This window comes from Sorex fumeus, unplaced genomic scaffold (assembly GCF_029834395.1).
Source record: "Sorex fumeus unplaced genomic scaffold, SorFum_2.1 ptg000039l, whole genome shotgun sequence".
In the NCBI taxonomy this organism is placed as follows: domain Eukaryota; kingdom Metazoa; phylum Chordata; class Mammalia; order Eulipotyphla; family Soricidae; genus Sorex; species Sorex fumeus.
In genome coordinates this window covers 26,902,008-26,920,506 of record NW_026606096.1, presented here as the reverse complement: position 1 = coordinate 26,920,506, position 18,499 = coordinate 26,902,008, and the positions used below count along the sequence as shown (strand labels likewise).

The 18,499-nt window shown below is 51.0% G+C and overlaps 1 pseudogene; it reads right to left on the bottom strand.

The window, feature by feature from the left end:
- Positions 1-3,261: 3,261 nt before the first annotated feature.
- LOC130028279 (60S ribosomal protein L27a-like) overlaps positions 3,262-18,499 on the bottom strand; it is a 56,378-nt pseudogene continuing 41,140 nt past the window's right edge.

Here is an 18,499-nt window from a genome sequence, read left to right as displayed (position 1 = left end):
AGTGCTGAGACAAGCGAATCATTCCACACAGTTTGGGAACTCTCTTTTAGGAAGTTTCACATCCCTTCAGTGAGACGCCGAAATCTCAGGGGCTAGTTCAAGGGATTTGTCTCGAAGTAATGCCACCTCAAGTCACCATCACTTTGCTTAAAAGAGATAATCACACTGCCTGGAGAGAGAGTCCCGAGCTGCAGCCCCAGGCTCCCTTATGGTCCCCTGAGTACGACCAGGGGTTACCCCTAAGTACAGAGTAAAACTGCCCCTGGCACAACTGGGCATGGCCCCCAAACCAAAGACAGACAGAGTGTCGCCGAGACTTTGGGGTCTCCATTCTATGCCCCTCTCACAATCCCCTTTTGAAACTGCTCTGCAGGGGCTGGAGAGATTGTCCCACATATGGTCCTCAAGCCCTGCCAGGAGTGAGCCCTGAGCACAGTGGGTGTGTCACTCAAATAAAAGGGGAAAAAGAAAGAAATTATTGTGCAGAATTCCTTTGTACTGAGAGACTGTGATTCTCACATCTGTTCTCCCTCACTCACTTCTCTCTCTCTCTCTCTCTCTCTCTCTCTCTCTCTCTCTCCCCCCACTCCCTTCCCCCCCATCCCCCCATCTCTGTTTTGTTTTTAGGTCACACCCAGCATTGCTCAGGGGTTACTCCAGGCTCTGCACTCAGGAAGTCCTGGAGATATCAAGGACCCTATGGGATGCTGGGAGTTGAACCCCACATGCAAAGCCAACGCCCTACCCACTGTACTAACACTTTGGCCCTCCATCTGCTCTCTCCTTAATGAACACCCACGCTGCTGACATTTTCTCTCCTAGCAAATAATGCCGCTGTGCTGATCTGGACCCACGACTCCCTGGGCTTTGGGGCAAGAATTGACCTCAAGCTTGCCCCTACGAGCTCTTCTCTAAGGGTGCATCTGTGACCCAGTGGCCCAGATGTGTCCCGGCCGCCACCCAGCTCACCACCCTGCACGCTGTCCCCGGGTCCTCCCAGCTCTTGGAATTAGCCATTTCCCAATCTAAGGCGTGCACTGGGTGCTCATCGTGATTTCGATTTGCCTTTCCCGATGACCAAGGAGATGGAGCACCTTGGCCTATTTTTGCCCAGGCTACTCGGCTTACTCTTCTGTCAACTGCGCCTGCGCGCCCTTGGCCGGGGTTATCTTTTCCTTATTGATTTATGGGCGTTTGTATATTATCACTGATAGAGTGAGATGTCAGGACCTGACCACTGAGTTCAATTTTCGAACGAGGAAAAAGGATTCGCTTCATGAGTTATAGACACTGAGTTCGCTATAAATTGCCAGCAAAGGTCTAGAAGTGATGATTTGATGATGATTTGTGGGTGTTGGGAACGAGGAGTCCTGATCTCTGGGAGGGGCCCCTTGAGAACAAGTCCCGCCTGTTCCCGCTGCCAATCACCGCCTGTTCCGCCCATTCTCAATGGCAGTTATACAATGATCCAGTACTCGTCCCTCCGCCTGTCCCCATTGCCCATCACTGCCCTCTGGGGGACACATTCTGACCCAGGAGGTTGGGGGGAGCCGCCTCACTCCCTCCTCCAGGAGAGGGCGTCCTAGAGGAGGCGCAGGTCGACTCAGATTCCAGCTGGTCCCCAACCCCCAGGTCTTTGAACTTGGTCTCAAGCTGTAGGAAAATGCAGGGTGGATTTTTAGCAGGAGAGGAGTTTAATTACCAGCCGGTCAGTCCAGCAGAAATGTTCTGGAGCCCTGTCTTGAACCTGTTCATCACTCAGCTGTGACTTCTTTTCATTTTCTTTCTTTTTTTTTTTTTTTTTTTGCTTTTTGGGTCACACCCAGCGTTGCTCAGGGGCTACTCCTGGCTGATGCACTCAGGAATCACTCCTGGCAGTGCTGGGGGGACCCTATGAGATGCCGGGGATTGAACCTGGGTCAGCCGCGTGCAAGGCCAATGCCCTACCCGCTGTGCTATCGCTCAGGCCCCAGCAGCTGTGTCTTCTTAATGGGGCAGGGGGGCAGGGAGGCATCTCTGGGCTGGGCTGACAGCTGGGCTGACATCTCTGTCCTGGGGCCCAGTGGTGCTGAGAGCCACCAAGGCCACCCCTGCTGGTGCTTGGGGAGCCAGAGAAGCCAGGAACCAAACTTGGGGGCTTAGAGCACGCCAGGCTCACACTTAGGCCTTTGGATCGTCCCCCAACTCACATCAATCTCTTTTAAGACAGCATTAACAGGGCTGGAGCAGTAATTCAGCGGGAAGGGCACTTGCCTTACACATGGCCAACCCAGGTTTCATTCCCAGCATCCTATATGGTGCCCTGAGCACCTCCAGGAATAATTCCTGAGTGCAGAGGCAGAAGTAACCCCTGAGCATCTTTGGGTGTGACCCCCAAACAAACAAAGCAGTATGAATGGAGGGAGTGGAATGGGAGTGGGGGCAGGGGAGGGGGCGGAGTGAAACTTATGCTTACAATGCCCCCATCACAGGGTTCCCCCAAGCTCCACGCTGGAGTAGTCCCTGAGTGGCCAAAAATATTAAGAAAAACATCCCCACATTAAATGTTTTTAGTGTTAAAAAGAGGGGTACACAAAAGAAGAGAGAGAACAAAAGGGAATGCCCTGCCACAGAGGCAAGGTGGGATGGGGGGAAGGGGGCTGGGAGGGATACTGGGATCATTGGGGGTGGAGAATGGGCACTAGTGGAGGGATGGGTACTTGATCATTGTATACTGAAACCCAAGTATAAAACCTTGTAAGTCTACAACTGTACCTCATGGTGTTTCACTAATAAAAAAAAATTTTTAATGAATTTAAAAAAATAAAGTTTATGCCTTGCACCATCAAAAAAAAAAAGAGGGGTATAGATAACCTGAAAATCTATGGTATAAAAAACTAAGACAGGGGCTGGAGCAATAGCACAGCGGTAGGCCGTTTGCCCTGCAAGTGGCTGACCCAGGTTCGCTTCCCAGCATCCCATATGGACCTCTGAGCACCACCAGGAGTGATTCCTGAGTGCCTGAGCCAGGAGTAACCCCTGAGCATCTCTGGGTGCACACAATCACCCTGAAATAAAATTTGAAAATAAAATCACGATCACGATCATCCTGTTGTTCGTCGATGTCCTCGAGCAGGCACCAGTAACGTCGAGACTGGTGCCTGCTCGAGGCGTTATTGAATAAAATAAATGAACAAAACTCCCAACTGTTTTTTTTTTCGGGGGGGTGTGCGAGGGGATGATTTTGACTTTTTTAGGCACCAAGGCTGGGCAGCAGCCAGGTCACATGACTGGTTCCACGACAATCTTGCAGCAATCCTGTTGCCCAACGCTCTCGTAGACCAGGCACTGTGGCAAGGACGCATCCCCTGGCTGCACCATGACCACGGCTGACTATGGGCGCGTGTCCAGCTGCCACAACACTGCATGGAAGCAGTCGTGGGCCTCGCCCGGCACCTCCAGGTGCTTCAGCATGAAACTCAGTCCCTTGTCCACAGGCAGGACAGCCAACCAGGCAGGTCAGCGCACGGGACAGTGCATCGGTCAGCTCGTCCTCCCGGAATGCCTGGGTGGCCAGCAGGTGGGTGGTGTGGATGTACAGGCCAGAGACGTCCTCGTCGACCAGCTGAAGGGCTTGGAGGGCCAGTAAGAGGTCATTCTATGGCCAGTCCAGCCCCTCTGGCCACGCTGCTTGGCTGCTGAGGCCAGTGTCCCTGTGACTCTGAGTCAACCACTGGTTCCACGGAGGTTCCACACCGCTGCTGCCTGACCCATGGTTCTGGGGGTCTCTGCAGGGTCTCCAGGTCTGCCAGCCCCACTGTATCACCCCAGCCCCTGCAGGCCCAGCCCTGGGTCTGCCAAGTACTTTTCTTCTCCCGCACGCTCTGAGACAGGGGTGGAGCCAGCCCCAGCTCTGAGGAAGCAAGGAGGAAGCTCTGAGGAAGAAAGGAACTGGATTCTTCCTGCAGGCCCGTGGGGGAGACTGAAACACGGGGACACCAGGGAGTCCCCCACCCCCTTAGAATGTTACAACTGAGTCACAATCGACCCTGAGAACCTGGCAGGGAGGGTTCTGTCCACAGCAGACCCAGGGGGGTCACTGCCCGGGACCCAGTCTCCCCTCACCAGCCCTCCTCTCGCCCTTCCCTCCCTCTCTCTCCCTCTCTCCCTCTCTCTCTCTCTGTCTCTCTCTGTCTCTATCTCTCTCTTTCTGTCTCTGTCTCTCTGCCTCTCTCTATCTCTCTCTGTCGCTCTCTCTGTCTCTATCTCTCTGTCTGTCTCTGTCTCTGTCTCTCTCTGTTTCTGTCTCTATCTCTCTGTCTCTTTCTGTCTCTATGTCTCTTTCTTTCTGTCTCTCTCTGTCTCTGTCTCTGTCTGTCTCTGTGTCTGTGTCTCTGTCTCTCTCTGTTTCTGTCTTTATGTCTCTCTCTGTCTCTATCTCTCTGTCTCTCTCTGTCTGTCTCTCTCTTTTCCCCACCCCTACCCCCTCAGAGTGCGCCCGTGTGCCCGGCTGGGTTCCTGTGTCTGGGCACCCAGGAGCTATCCCCAGAATCTCCCAGAGCCCCCCTGGGCAGTGTCGGAGAGCGCCCAGTGGACTGGCCATGCCCCTGGTCGCAGCGGGCCGTGGCTGAGGACGCGAGAGCAGCGGCGATGGCTCCGGCTCCCACAGCTCAGACTGTCCCACAGGGGAGCCCCGACAGCTGAGACGAGCAACCTTTGCACACGCGCAGGAGCTTGTCCCCACTCCGGGGCCTCCTTGGCCAGCAAGAACGGGAGTGGGGAGCGCGGCCCTGCGGTCTGTGGAGCATCACCCTCCTGCCGACTTTCGGGAGAGTCTCCACCTGCCCCCAGGGTGCATCATCCAGCCCATGAAGCCACTAGGAGTGTCTTTTTCTTTCATGAGACCGGATGGCCGGGAGCTTCATCCTGGATGGGGGGGGGGGGGGGGGGGGTCCCACGTGCCCCTGAAGCTCACAGTCCTGTTTTTGGTTCTCTGAGAAGAGGGACTCCCATGACGGGTACTCGATGGTTGTATAACTGAAACCCAAGCACAAAAATTTGTAAGAAATGGGTCCCGAACAAGATTGCCACTCAATGCCTCTTTTGCAAACCAAGCACCCAAAAGGAGAGAGAGAACAAAAGGAAATGCCCTGCCACAGAGGCAGGGGGGGGGGGGATGGGGGTGGGAGGGATACTGGGATCCTTGGTGGTGGGAAATGGGCACTGGTGGAGGGATGGGTATTCGATCATTGTATAACTGAAACCCAAGCACAAAAATTTGTAAGTCTACAACTGTACCTCATGGTGTTTCACTAATAAAAATTAAAAAAAGAAAAATAAATAAGGGACTCCCATGGTTACATTCTCCCCCAAGCACTGACCAAATACCCCCAAAGTCTGAGACCACTCATCGCTCTCAGGGAGCAGTGTGGAGGAACCCCACCACCACCACCACCACCAACAACAACAACAAAAAGTCCCTCCAAATGCACCTCACATGACCTCTCACTCCCACAGGGCAAGGAGGTCCGCCTGCACAGGTCCGCCTGCACGGGACCATGAGTTTGAGCCCCAAAAGTTCCCCTCCCCCCAAATGGCCCCATCACCAACTTGCACCCTCACAAACCCACACCACCACCACTCCCCCCCCGCCCCCGGGGGCCTTAGCTGCCAGAGCCTAAGAAAGTGCAAAAATTTTTACTAGCCCCATAGGTTGTTGTAGGGCTGCCGTGTGTGTGTGTGTGTGTGTGTGTGTGTGTGTGTGTGTGTGTGTGTAGGGGTCACCACACCTAGTGGGCATTTTACTCCCCAGTGTTCAGGGGACCATGTGGTGTCTGGGATCAAACTTGGAGCTCCTGCCTACAAAGCCCCACTTCCCCAGTCCCCGAGGGTCCGGTCTGGAAACCATGAGCCAAACTAGCTGGGCAGGAAACAGGATTTGAAGCTCCAGGCTCAGCCCACACAGCTCTGGGTAAGGATTGAATGGGGGCTGGAGAGATAGTTCAGCAGGCAGGGTGCTTGCCTTGCACACGGTCAAGCAGGTTCAATCCCCAGCATCCCATACGTTCCCCCAAGCACCACCAGGAGTAATTGCCACGTGCAGAGCGGGAGTAAGCCCTGAGCATTGCCATGTGTGGCCTCAAAATAAACGAAAACAGTGAGGATGTGAGGACGGAGGTCGGAGCAATAGTACAGTGGTAGGGCATTTGCCTTGCATGTGATGAATCCGGGCTCGATCCCCAGCATCCTATATGGTCCCCCAAGTACTGCGAGGAGTGATTTCTGAGTGAAGGGCCAAGGGTAACCCCTAAGCATAGCCAGGTGTGGCCCAGATGCTAAAAACACAACGAACAAACAGAAACACCAATGAAAATGAAATGAACCATAGACGCCCTCTGGAGGCGTTTCCCTCCATCCCCAGGTGCCTGGTACCAGCTGTGGAGACCTTCACTCTGCGCACTGCTTCACTGTTCCTGCTGAGACCAGACAGAGGATCTTGGCAGTTCCTGCTTCCTACAAGTTACGATCTGGGTGGATTTCGCCACCTCCACTTCCTAGACAAGCTTCAAAGAAATGCTCAAACATGCACACACACAAAAAGTGTCTCCAGGGCTGGAGAGAGAGCACAAGCATCAAGGCTTGACTATGCTGAGAGTTGACTCCTGGCTCTGTGCTCAGTGCTGACACCTGGCTTTGTGCTCATGGCTAACTCCTGGCTCTGTATTTAGTGCTGACTTCTGACTCTGCTCAGGGTTGACTTCTGACAAGACTTACACCATATGGAGTGCTGGGGTGCTGGGGTCAAACCAGGGTCAGTTGCATGCAAGGTGAGTTCCTTAACCCCTGCGCTGTATCACTGGCCCACACCCGTTGCTGTTCTTTACAGCAAACTGGGTCTCTAGGTGGTGATGCCACTCTACTTCCATTCAGCTCCTGAAGGCATCTGTTGTCCTAGAATCTTTACAAATATCAGGTGTTTGCTTGTTTATTTATGTGTCAAAATTCAAAGTCATTATTCTTACTCTAGCTTTTCAAAAAGAATTTATATTTTAGGTTCCAACCCAGGCCTTCAAATGTGAGGGATACCCTCCTTGCTCCAGTCCTACCCCAAACCCCCACTGTTTTGTTTTAATCATCTTAAACACTTTTTTTTTTTTTTGCCTATTTCCTAGGTAGGAAATTCCGGTTTATTGTTACAGTAATTTGCAAGTCCTTCATTATCATGGAGATAGAATTTTGGATTTTTTTTTTTCTCAGCCTTGATGAACCCAGGCAAGCAGTCCCCTGCTGAGCTTCAAGCTTGCTGGAGGCAGGGTTTTTCTCAGTCCATTATTAAGGGCCACAAAGCTTTCTTCTGCTGTTCACTGTTAACTCTGTCCTTGCTATGGTTTCTTTTGCCTTTTTCTTCTTGAACTGCCAGCGGCTCTATGTTTCTGCAAAGATGCAGGGCTAATCTGGCTAGCCATATGAAACCACTGCTCAGAGAAATCTGTCCTGGGTCTTTTTTTTTTTGGTGTGTGTGGGGGGGTCACACCCGGCAATGCACAGGGGTTACTCCTGGCTCTACACTCAGGAATCACTCCTGGCGGTGCTCAGGGGACCATATGGGATGCTGGGAATCGAACCCGAGTCGGCCGCATGCAAGGCAAACGCCCTACCCGCTGTACTATCACTCCAGCCCCCTCTGTCCTGAATCTTGACAGGTCCAAGAAGAGTTTGCTTTGCTGTACATGTGAGTGCTGTCGGATTTGAACCCAGGTCTCATCCGTGCTCCGAGTTGAGCCACATCCCAGGCCCATAAATGGTTTTCCTCTGACTTTCCTGTCTTGCCATTCACCACCCTGCCCAGAGTGTGGATTTACACTGCACACCCGCCCTCACTGGGCTCTGGACTTTGCATTCTCCTTGGAGATCTTTTTTTTTTTTTTTAATTTGCCAGACCGGAATAAGCTTCTTCTCCGTCCCCAGGCTGCTGGGCCAAGCAGTTCTCATTCCAGCAGAGAAGGGCTGCCTGCCAGGCCCCCACTTACTGCTGGGCCTCAATGAGCTGCAACGTGCCTAAACATGTCAGCAGACCCACCTGGGCCAAGGAAGTCCGGGCCTGAGAGCTGCCCCTGGCCTTTGGCTCACCTCAGTCTCACCGGGCTGCAGCTCCAAGTTCCCTTGTCTCTGGAACCCGGGGATTCCCCCGTCCCTTTTCGTCCAGGTCAGAATGTTAATGCAACCTTGGTGTGGTGTAACTGGCATTGCCCCTGGGGCTGGCATCTAGGGCTGGCCAGTATCCGTTCCCAAGAGGCAATTGCTACATTGTTTTAGAAATTGTCGGGTCGGAGTGATAGGACAGAGGGGAGGGCATTTATTTGCCTTGCTTGCGACTGACCAGGGTTTGATTCCCAACATTCCATAGAGTCCCCCTGAGCACCGCCAGGAGTGCGATTCCTGAGTGCAGAGACAGGAATGAGTGTGACCTGAAAAGGAAAAAAAAAAAAGGAAAAGGAAAGAAATTGTCTAAGTCAATTGCTAAACACGATTCTGAAGATGGTTCTTTGCATGCGGCCCAAGCCTTGCGTGATCGGCAGCGCGCGTTTCCCCGAGCGTCTCCAGAGCGCCACCATGTGGCCAGGTCATCCCCAGCAGGGCAGGACCCAGCTGCGCCCCATTCTCCGACTCTCCCCGCCAACTGCTGGGCCAGTCTGCCCAGCACGACTAGGAGGGTCTGCCAGACCTCCCGAGCATATCAGGAGAGAAACAGCCCCCCAAACAAAACCAAGACAAAAACTCTTCCGTGCTTGGAGAGATAGTACAGCAGGTAAGGTGCTTGCCTTGCATATAGTTTGAGGCCCGTACCCCATATTTCATCCCCCCTAAGCCAACACCACCCGTACGGATCCCTGATCAGGGTGTCAAGAGAAAGTCCTGAACACAGTTGGGTGCCCCCTTCAAAATTTATTTTCCTGCGAATTTAAAAAGAAAAATAATAAAATTGCACACATTCACAAATCAGTTCTATTATGAAGATGATTCAAAACGCCATTTGCAAATGACTGTGAGTCTGTGTTTTCCTGTTTCTTGTTGGTAAGGGTAGATGCAGAGAAGGCACGGACGAAGTCAGAGAGGACAGGGCACTCTCCGATCACCTCTCCCAGCTGGGGCTCAGTGGGCCCCTGGGCCAGTGTCATTGCTGGATTGCACCAAGAAGAGAATCTGGCGTGCGAGCGCGCGCCCACACACACACACACACACACACACACACACACACTGCCTCCGCGTCCAATGGCCCGTTTTGTTGACCCAGCTCAACCGTGGACAGACTTGTCTATAAAGGGCCACGTGATATCACCCTCTGCACTTTGTGGTTTAGTTTCTGTTGTGACTCTTCAGTACTGTCCCAGGAGAGAAAACCACACACACACACACACACACACACACACACACACACACACACACACTGCCAATAAAACTTTATTTAAAGAACAGGCTGCACTTTTTTTTTTTTTTTTTTTTTTTGCTTTTTGGGTCGCACAGGGGACCATATGGGATGCTGGAAATCGAACCCGGGTCAGCCGTGTGCAAGGCAAACGCCCTACCCCCTGTGCTATTGCTCCAGCCCTGCGCTGGGTTTTGGCTCACTGGGGCTAGTGGCCAATTCCTGGTATAGAGTTTGGAAGGTGATGAGAAAGGGTCACGGAGACAGACCAAGACCAAAGGCAGGTGGTGTTCAGTGCTGAAGCAGACAAAGGTTGATGCAGATCCACAGACTTTAAGCCTGAGAAATTATGTAACGGTGGGTTACAGACTAGATTTAATAACAATAAACTGGGGATTTGAGCACTCTTCTAAAGAGTTAGCACATGAAACACATTTTTCCTCTGTCAGCCATGCTTGAACTGCAGCCACCGCAGGCTCCCGATAGAAGTGTTTGTTTGTGCATTTGGAGAGTGGGACAGCGGGGAGGACACTTGCTTTGCATGTAGCTGACCAGGTTTAGCCACCAAATTGTCCTCTGAACACGGCCAGGAGTGATTCCCAAGTGCAGCATCAGGAGTAACCCCTAAGCATTGCTGGGTGTGACCCAAAAACAATGAAACAAACAAACAAAAAGTGTATGTGCAAAACTCAACAAAAGCTTCCTATGAGCATCACATGTTAATAGGGAATTTACTAGAAAGAGTATAATGTCTGTATAATGTCCAGTATATATATCCTTCTTAGCAAGAAAATAGATGATAAGTTTATATATCTGCAATGACTACATTTCTCTCTTTCTTTTTTCTTTTTTCTTTTTTCTTTTTGGGTTACACCGGCAATGCTCAGGAGTTACTCCTGACTCTGCACTCAGGCATTGGTTCTGGAAGGGCTTGGAGGACCCTATGGGATGCCAAAGATTGAACCGGTCAGCTGCATGCCAGGCAAACGCCCTCCCCGCTGTACTGTCACTCTGGCTCTGCTACATTGACTGCATTCCTTGAAGAGATGGTTGCTCAGCGTCAGCAGCACAGCCCAGGGAAGCAGCCGTGTTGTCAGACCCTTCTCCAGATCCTAGTGACTTAAATCTAGACAGTACAACTAAGATACTGTCTAAGAGGCTAAGTAGTTTAATTCTGCACTGGATTTAGGAAAGTCTTTGTCCAGAAGCCACCCTCTGTCCGCCGAGGAGCATACTGACTGCACTTCAGGGACCAGGCTGTCCAGAGTCATGCAGAGAATTCAAGGCGCAGAGGGCAGGCCAGGACGGTAGTACAGAGGGGAGGGTGCTTGCCTTGCACTCAGCTGGCTGGAGTTTGATCCCCGGCAGTGCTCAGGGCTTACTCCTGGCTCTGCATGGTCCCCGAAACCCACCAGGAGTGATTCCTGAATGCAGAGCCAGGAGTAAGCCCTGAGCACTGCTGGGTGTGGCCCCAAACCAGAAAATAAACAAAATAATAAGGAAGCAGAAGGCAAACAGATACTTCCATTTCCTCAGGTTGCCATAGGCAATGAACTGGAGAGGTGGGGGAAAGGTTTCCTCCCACTTGGGATTTTTCTCAGGCTGGTGAACAATCAAACTAATATCATATTTGTAGAAGAAAAAAATATTTGTGTCATATTTGTAGAAGAAAAGAATAAATTTAATTCCATGCCATGCAGATAGAGGAAACGATCTGGACATAGATTCTCAGGGCAGTGCAGTGGGAGAACAGCTCAGTGGCTTAGAGTAACTGTGAGGCTGTGAGTTCAAGGCTGGGATCTCAGTGGTTTGGCCACAGGAAGCTCTGCTGCCCCATTCCATCGTGTGAGGGCCTCCCTGAAGGTTGGGAAGTATGATCCTAGGGAGCACCCAAGTGTGCGCCCCTGGGCACCCTGAGCACCTTGTGGGTGAGCACCCCCACCAGAGTGCTATCACTCAAGGACAGAGAAGGGATAATGAGGAGGGGGTCTCACAAGCCAAAGATCCGCTGCATGATGGTCAGTGATTCTCCCTTTGGCGAGAATCTCTTCCCTAATCAAGAGAGCCTAGGGGCTGGAGTTGATAGCACAGTGGGTAGGACGTTTGCCTTGCACGCAGCTGACCTGGGTTCAATTCCCAGCATTCCATATAATCCCCTGAGCACCGCCAGGAGTAATTCCTGAGTGCAGAGCCAGGAGGAGTAACCCCTGTGCATTGCCGGGTGTGACCCAAAAAGCAAAAAAAAAAAAAAAAAAAAAAAAGAGGGCCTATGTGATAAGAGGTTCCCCCAGGGGTGCAGGGGACTGGATTTGTCTCCTGCAATCACGTGTCCCTGTGACTTGTGGCAGGGGGGGAGGCCTGCTCTGAGTGCTGTAGGCGGCTCCGCTCAGCGATCCCCAATGCCAAGAAACCCTCCCTTTGGGCATTCCTTCCCCCGCCACCAGCCAAAGCAGGGTGCTATACAGATGGTTTTATTCATACGGAACAGAGATCCTGTCTACACCGCAAGGCATAGCAACGGTTTTCACAAGTGTCGCTCCGGTGTCCAGAGAGCACATGGGGGAGGCACTTAGCTTGCAGGCAGCTGACAAGGTTCAACTCCTGGCACTCCGCAGGGTCACCCAGGAGTGATTTCTGAGCACAGAGCCAGGAATAAGCCTTGAGCCTAGACAGCTGTGGCCCCACAATGAATAGCTAAATAACAAAGCGAAATAAACCAAAAGTAACGCTGCAAACAAAATGCCTTTTCGCCATCTGAAATGTCAGAGATTGCTAATCAGATCACGACCAGGAAACTCTTGCCCTACGATGCCTGGTCTTCCCACTTTGATTCTGAAGCATTTGGCTGGAGAAATGGGGCTGAAGTCGAGGGAGATTTTGGTTTGTCTAAGTTTGCGGCAGCTCAAGTGTGCAAATGGACAACCCAGCTTGGGCCACTCTTGCACCCCATGTCCTTACTTGTCGCATTCTGTCAGAGAGGAAGTTGGCAGGCCCCGCAGGCTCTGACAAGGAGTGCAGAGATATTCCACCTACAACTCCACCTCTCTTGGGCAGGCGGGCAGGAGAGCGCAGAGAACCCACATTCCTAAGGAAGAAATCAGCAAAATCCGGAGCCTTGGGCGGGGGCTGGAGGGCTGGGTCCCAAGTTGCTGAGCTAATCCTCACCCAAGAAATGCTCCCAGGGCAAAGGAAGGAATGAGTAAGCGGCCAGCCTAAGGAATTAAGCCTAGAACCTTCCGTATGGCCATCCTTAGTGTGAACCCTATTCCTCAGGATGTGAGTCATGGCTGATAGATGACGGTGAGTAAGAAAAATGTGTATTTCTGGAACCGGAGCGATAGTACAGTGGGTAGGGTGCTTGCTTATGCAATGGCTGACCCACCTTTGATTTCTGGCACCCCATAAGGTCCCCTGAGCTTTTCGGGAGTGATCCCTAAACATAGAGCCAAAAGTAAGCCCTGAGCACCACTGGATATGCACCCACTCGCCTGCCACAAAAAAAAGAAGGAGAAAAAGAAAAATCTGTGTCTCTCCTGGTTCGGTCCCTAGCAGCCTGGCATGCACACCCAGAACTGGGCTGGCATGCGGATAAAGTGATGCAGTCAGGGTTTCACACCCGCTGTGGGCTGCCCGCCCTTGGGTGCTGATCTGAAACGCAGTTCCTGGCTCCCCTGCCTCGCAGGTCTGGGGCAGAAGTCCAGCTGCAGAAACTTCATCACTGAGCAAACATTTATTGAGTCTTACAGTGAGCAGGGGAGCCAGGAAGGCGAAGCCTTTGGGGTTCCAGGATGAAAGAAGAGGCACAGAGGTGCAGGACTGCCCAGACGCCGGTGGGTGCGGCTGCAGGGGAGGGGAGCAGAACCCAGGGCAGGGACTGGGACTGCCCCTTCCCCAGGCATGATGGGGTCTGACAGTGGGGGTGAAAAGGTGCAATTTGCTGGTGTTGGGGTCAGCAAGAACACAGGGGGAAGGCTCTGGCCTTGCATGAGGCCCTCTGGGCTTCAGCCCTGGCACCCCGTATGGTCCCTAAGCATCACCAGGAATGATCCCTAAGCAGAGTCAGAAATAAGCCCTGAGCACCCCCAGGTGAGGCCCAAAATTAAAAAAAAAAAACACAGATTTGCTAGGGTTGTCTGTTTTACTGGTGTGTGTGGGTGTGGGGGCGAGAGTTGGCCCCCACCAAGCTGTGTTCAGGGCTCACTCCTGACTCTGTGCTCAGGGCTCACTCTTATCTGTGCTCAGAGCTCACCCCTGGCAGTGCTGGGGGACCGTATGCAGTGCCAGGGGTCACTCTGGGTTCGGCTGCGTGTAAGGCAAGTGTCTTACCGCCTGTGCATCTCTCTGAGCCTTCGTTAGAGTGTTTTTTTTTTTAATGTAGGAATACTGCTATTTATTCAGTCACTGATTAGGCTGGTTGAATTTTGCATGAACTCCACCTTCATTGGGGTTTTACACTGTAAAATGTCCCTCCCCCAACGTGCCACCTTCCAGTCTTTGGTGCACATTGGCATGTGGGTGTATGTGATGTGTCACTTGGTTAGGTCCAGGGACGGATGGGTCTCAGTGTCTGGCCAGCTCACAGGCTACCTGATGCTGTGAAGTGTTTTTCTATCACTCTCTCTTGCCCTTCTTCAAAGCCTTTCTGCCTATTACCTCTCTGAGGCAGCACCGTACCTCATATCCACGAGTCCTCACTGACTTTAGACCTTGCTGGAGGGGGCTTGACAAACTGTGAATCCTGCTAGGACCCTGTGGATGCTCAGGCACCATCTCTCAGAAGGAATAATTCAGGTGTCCAAACTCACATCCCACACCCAGCTCTGGTTCTCCCAGATCCTACACCATCCATCCAGACAGGATTGGAGCGAACGGAGTAATAATAATCCACAGGAAGGGTGCCCCTAGGGGGCTGCCACCTAATTCTTCTTCTGGGGAGCTTCCTGGGACCAGGGCGGCGGTTTTAGCAAGTCTTGGAAGCCCTTCCTGATCAGCCAGCACCAAGGACAACTGCAGAAATCAACCAAGCCGGCCTCCCTGCCCACCTACTTCAGGTCAGTCCTGAATCCGGTGCTGGCGCATTGCAAGTGTGGCTGCTCTATTTCTACTTAGAGTCACTTGCTTCTTAGCAGGAGACTCGCTTAATTCAATACCTTAAGGTCCCCCCAAGGCCAAGAGATACTCTTACAGCTAAGACACTAGGGAGTTCAAAGCTTTCCACGCAACTGCTTCTAAAAATACCTTTTGAAAAGGAACGACCAGTGTGTTGCTTTCCAGCAGCGCCCGAGAACAGGCTGGGGTTCTCCATCCTGGATTCTGCCATGCATCGCTCTAGTCCTGGACCCAGTAATGCATCACTCTAGTTCCTGCCAAGAAGTTTATTTTGCTGATGACACTTTGCCTGTCAATCACATACCTTCGTGGCAGGCTCTTATCCCTGTCCGCTCTTCTTTTGTCCTTGGGGGAGCAATTTAGCCCCTCTTTCTGGAGAACTCAAAACCAGCTTCTTGATAACTGCAAAAGAGGTGGTTTACTACAGAAAGGAGCAGGCACAGGAGACCTAGAGAACGCGTGTCAATATTAGGTGCCTAAAGACCTGTAAGTAACGAAGGGGTCAGCGTTCTGCTAGCATGTTTGCGCCGAGCGGCTTGCTCTGAGATATTATGATCTTTGTGTTCGAGGAATGTCGACCTTTTCTTAAAAGCAGGGCCTGAGGTGGCTCTAGGTTGTCTGAAAAGCGTTCTTTTGGGAAGGTGGCTGTCCATGTGGGAGATATCTTGTCTTGGATGGTAAACCAGAACAAAGTGAGAGATAAGACCGTGAGGCAGGATTTTGCAAGGTGCTGAAAGAAGCATGATTTTATGGCCAGAGTTTCACTTTAAAAAAATGGAAGGAATCTGCACCTCTTTTTTTTTTTTTTTTTTTTTTTTTTTTTTGCTTTTTGGGTCACACCTGGCGGTGCTCAGGGGTTACTCCTGGCTCTGCACTCAGGAATTACTCCTGGCAGTGCACAGGGGCCATATGGGATGCTGGGAATCGAACCCAGGTCGGCCGTGTGCAAGGCAAACGCCCTACCCACGGTGCTATCACTCCAGCCCCCGAATCTGCATCTCTTGGGTGGTATTATTATCCCTCGCGAACCGGATCTTTTTGAAAAACAGGTGCTTTGCAGTTCATTTCGAGAAACTTGCAGTTCATTTCTAGAACCTCATCGTCGTTGTGTCTCTGACAAGTTGTGTCGGGGCTACAGGCTGTGTGTGGAGACTAGAGGAGGCAGCATTAAATGCAGAGTCTCTTTTGGAAGTATTGGCATCCTTTTGTTCTCTGTCCACAGGGTGGAAAGTGCCTTTTGGTTGCGGTCGCTCGGCTTCGCCCTGGGAGGTGGTTTCTATCTGTAGGCTGGAGAGCGAGTGCCCTCTGCTGGAGAGGTACCTCATTGCACGTTCCGGGAATTTGGGTTGTCCCGGTAGAGAACCAGAAAAAGGTGTAATCATCTGTTAAACGACGGCTTTTCTTTTAGAGCTGCAAGCTGCGGATGGGATACTATAGTGGGCGGAGCAAAGACACTTAGCTTGCAGGAGGCCAACCCGAATTCCTCCCCCCACCTCGAGTGATCCCAGAGCACAGAGCAGTAGGAAGCCTGGAGCTTAGCGGGGTGTGGTCCCAAAACAGAACAAAAAAATGTTCGCTTTGGACATTTTAAAGAGATCTGGAGAAATAAGGTGAGCTGTTACTTTATTTATTTATTTGTTTATTTATTAGCTTAGGGAGTCACAACTGGTGATACTCAGGGGTTACTCCTGACTCTGAACTGAGAAATTACTCCTGGCATTTTGCTCATAGGGGTTGCTGGGGATTGAACCCGGGCTGACTGCATGCAAGGTAGTACAGCCTTACCATTTGTACTACTGCTCCAGCCCCAAGGGAAGCTATTATTCTAACAGGTTTCTGTTTGTTTGTTTTTTAAGTACGCCCTGATTTTATGCCCAAAGTTTCACTTAAATGTTTTTTTTCTCTTTTTCAGTTTTGGTTTTTGGATCACACCCAGTGATGCTCAGGGATTACTCCTGGCTCTGCACTCAGGAATCACCCCCGGGAATGTTCAGGGGACCACATAGGATGCCAAGGATTGAACACAGGTAGGCCTGGTGTAAAGCAAGTGCCCTACCTGCTATAATATCTTTACAGCCCAGTTTCACTTTTTAAAGTGAATGATATTGCACAATTCAATCAGCTAATCAGTGGCTGAATAAATAGCAGTACTCCTACAAAAAAATAAAAAAAATATAAAGTGAATGACATTTTTCTTCTCTATTTAAATTATTTAAGAGCTGGAGAGATAGTTCAGTGAGTAAGGCACTGACATAGCATGTTACTGGCCCAGGTTCATTTGCTGGTACTGCCTATGGTCCCTTGATCTTTTCTGGAATGATCCCTGAGCAGAAAGCCAAGAGTAAGGCCTGAACACAGCTGGATGTTCCCCAACAAGCAAAATAAGTAAGTAAATAAATAAGTCCTCCCATTGCTCATCGATTCACTCGAGCGGACACCAGTAACATCTCCACTGTGAGACTTGTTGTTACTGCTTTTGGCATATCGAATACACCACGGGGAGCTTGCCAGGCTCTGCTGTGTATCTTGCCAGGCTCTCCAAGAGGGGCAGAGGCCTTGAACCCGGGTCGGCCGTGAAATAAATAAATAAAATAATTTTAGAACTCCTTCCTTAAAAAAATCCAAAACAGAGGGCTTGAGAGATAGTACAGTAAATAGGGTAGTTTGCCTTCCATGTGGCTGACCCAGGATAGATCCCTGAGCATCGCTGGGTAGGCCCCCAAACCAAAAATAAACCAAAAACTAAAAATTCAAATAAAAAATGACAAGTCAGAAATATTGAGCATTTGTTTCTAGTGAAGAGAGATATAAAGAGCTGAATCTTGGAGCAATACTGAGTATGCCCCCCTCCCCCCCCCAAAAAAAAGAGAACTGAATTTTTCTAGTCACAATACAAGTGTAAATTAGTTTTTGTAAATCCCAAATATGTTTATCTATATTCATCACAAAGCATAGGACAATATTCTCCACTCTCCAATAGCATTATTCACCAACATGGAAAGGAACTTTCACAGTCTGTCTGAAAAGATTCACGAACAGTTCCACATTTTTCTTCCACACTTGGCAGAGGTGGGACTAGACCTTGTTGCTCGTCCCTTTAACCTCACTGGGGGGAGTGGGCCACCTGAGAACCTTCCTACCTCTCTAACGTAAGTCTTTACACGGTAAAGAGGCCTCATCTCACCCTGCACAAATGGGGTTTAGCAGTGAGGGAGCAGGAGAGGTTGGCATGAAAGGGATCTGGTGAGGCCTCAAGAGCTGAACTGACATTCAGAAATTGTCCCTTAGGAACTGGAGTGATAGTATAGCGGGGAGGGCATTTGCCTTGCATGCAGCCGACCTGGATTGATTCCCAGCATCCCATATGGTCCCCTGAGCACTGCCCGGAGTAATTTCTGAGTGCAGAGCCAGGAGTAACCCCTGTACATTGCCAGGTGTAACCCCTCCCCCCCGCAAAAAAAAAACCTGTCCTTTAGTAGCCAGAGTCCCTGAGTCCCGCCAAGAGTCAGCCCTGAGCACAGAGCCGGCAACAAGCCCTGAGCACTCCCAGCTGTGGCCCAAAATCAAAAACAAAAGGGAAAAAGTCACCATCATCACCATTCAAATCACACACTCACACTTTATCTGTTTTACTTCTTTTTAACCTTCTCATCTTAAAATAAGACATATAGAAAAAAACACCCCAAACAGCCCCTGGTGAACGCCCAGGCAGCCTGCTAGACACCTGTCCCCACCCTACCCCTCCCTTCAAGCCTGTCCTCTGGCCCTGAAGGGGCCCATCCCTCTCATCCTGACTGTCAGCGACTCCATTTCTGTGACGTGGCTCCCTTAACCCTGTGTGCGTGCCCTGCACCTGGCCCGGCTGGTCCCTCTTATTCTGACATTTTAAGTCTCACATTGATTTTTTTTTCTTTTTGGATCACAAGGGTTACTCCTAGCTCTGCACTCAGGAATTACTCCTGGCAGTGCTCAAGGGACCATATG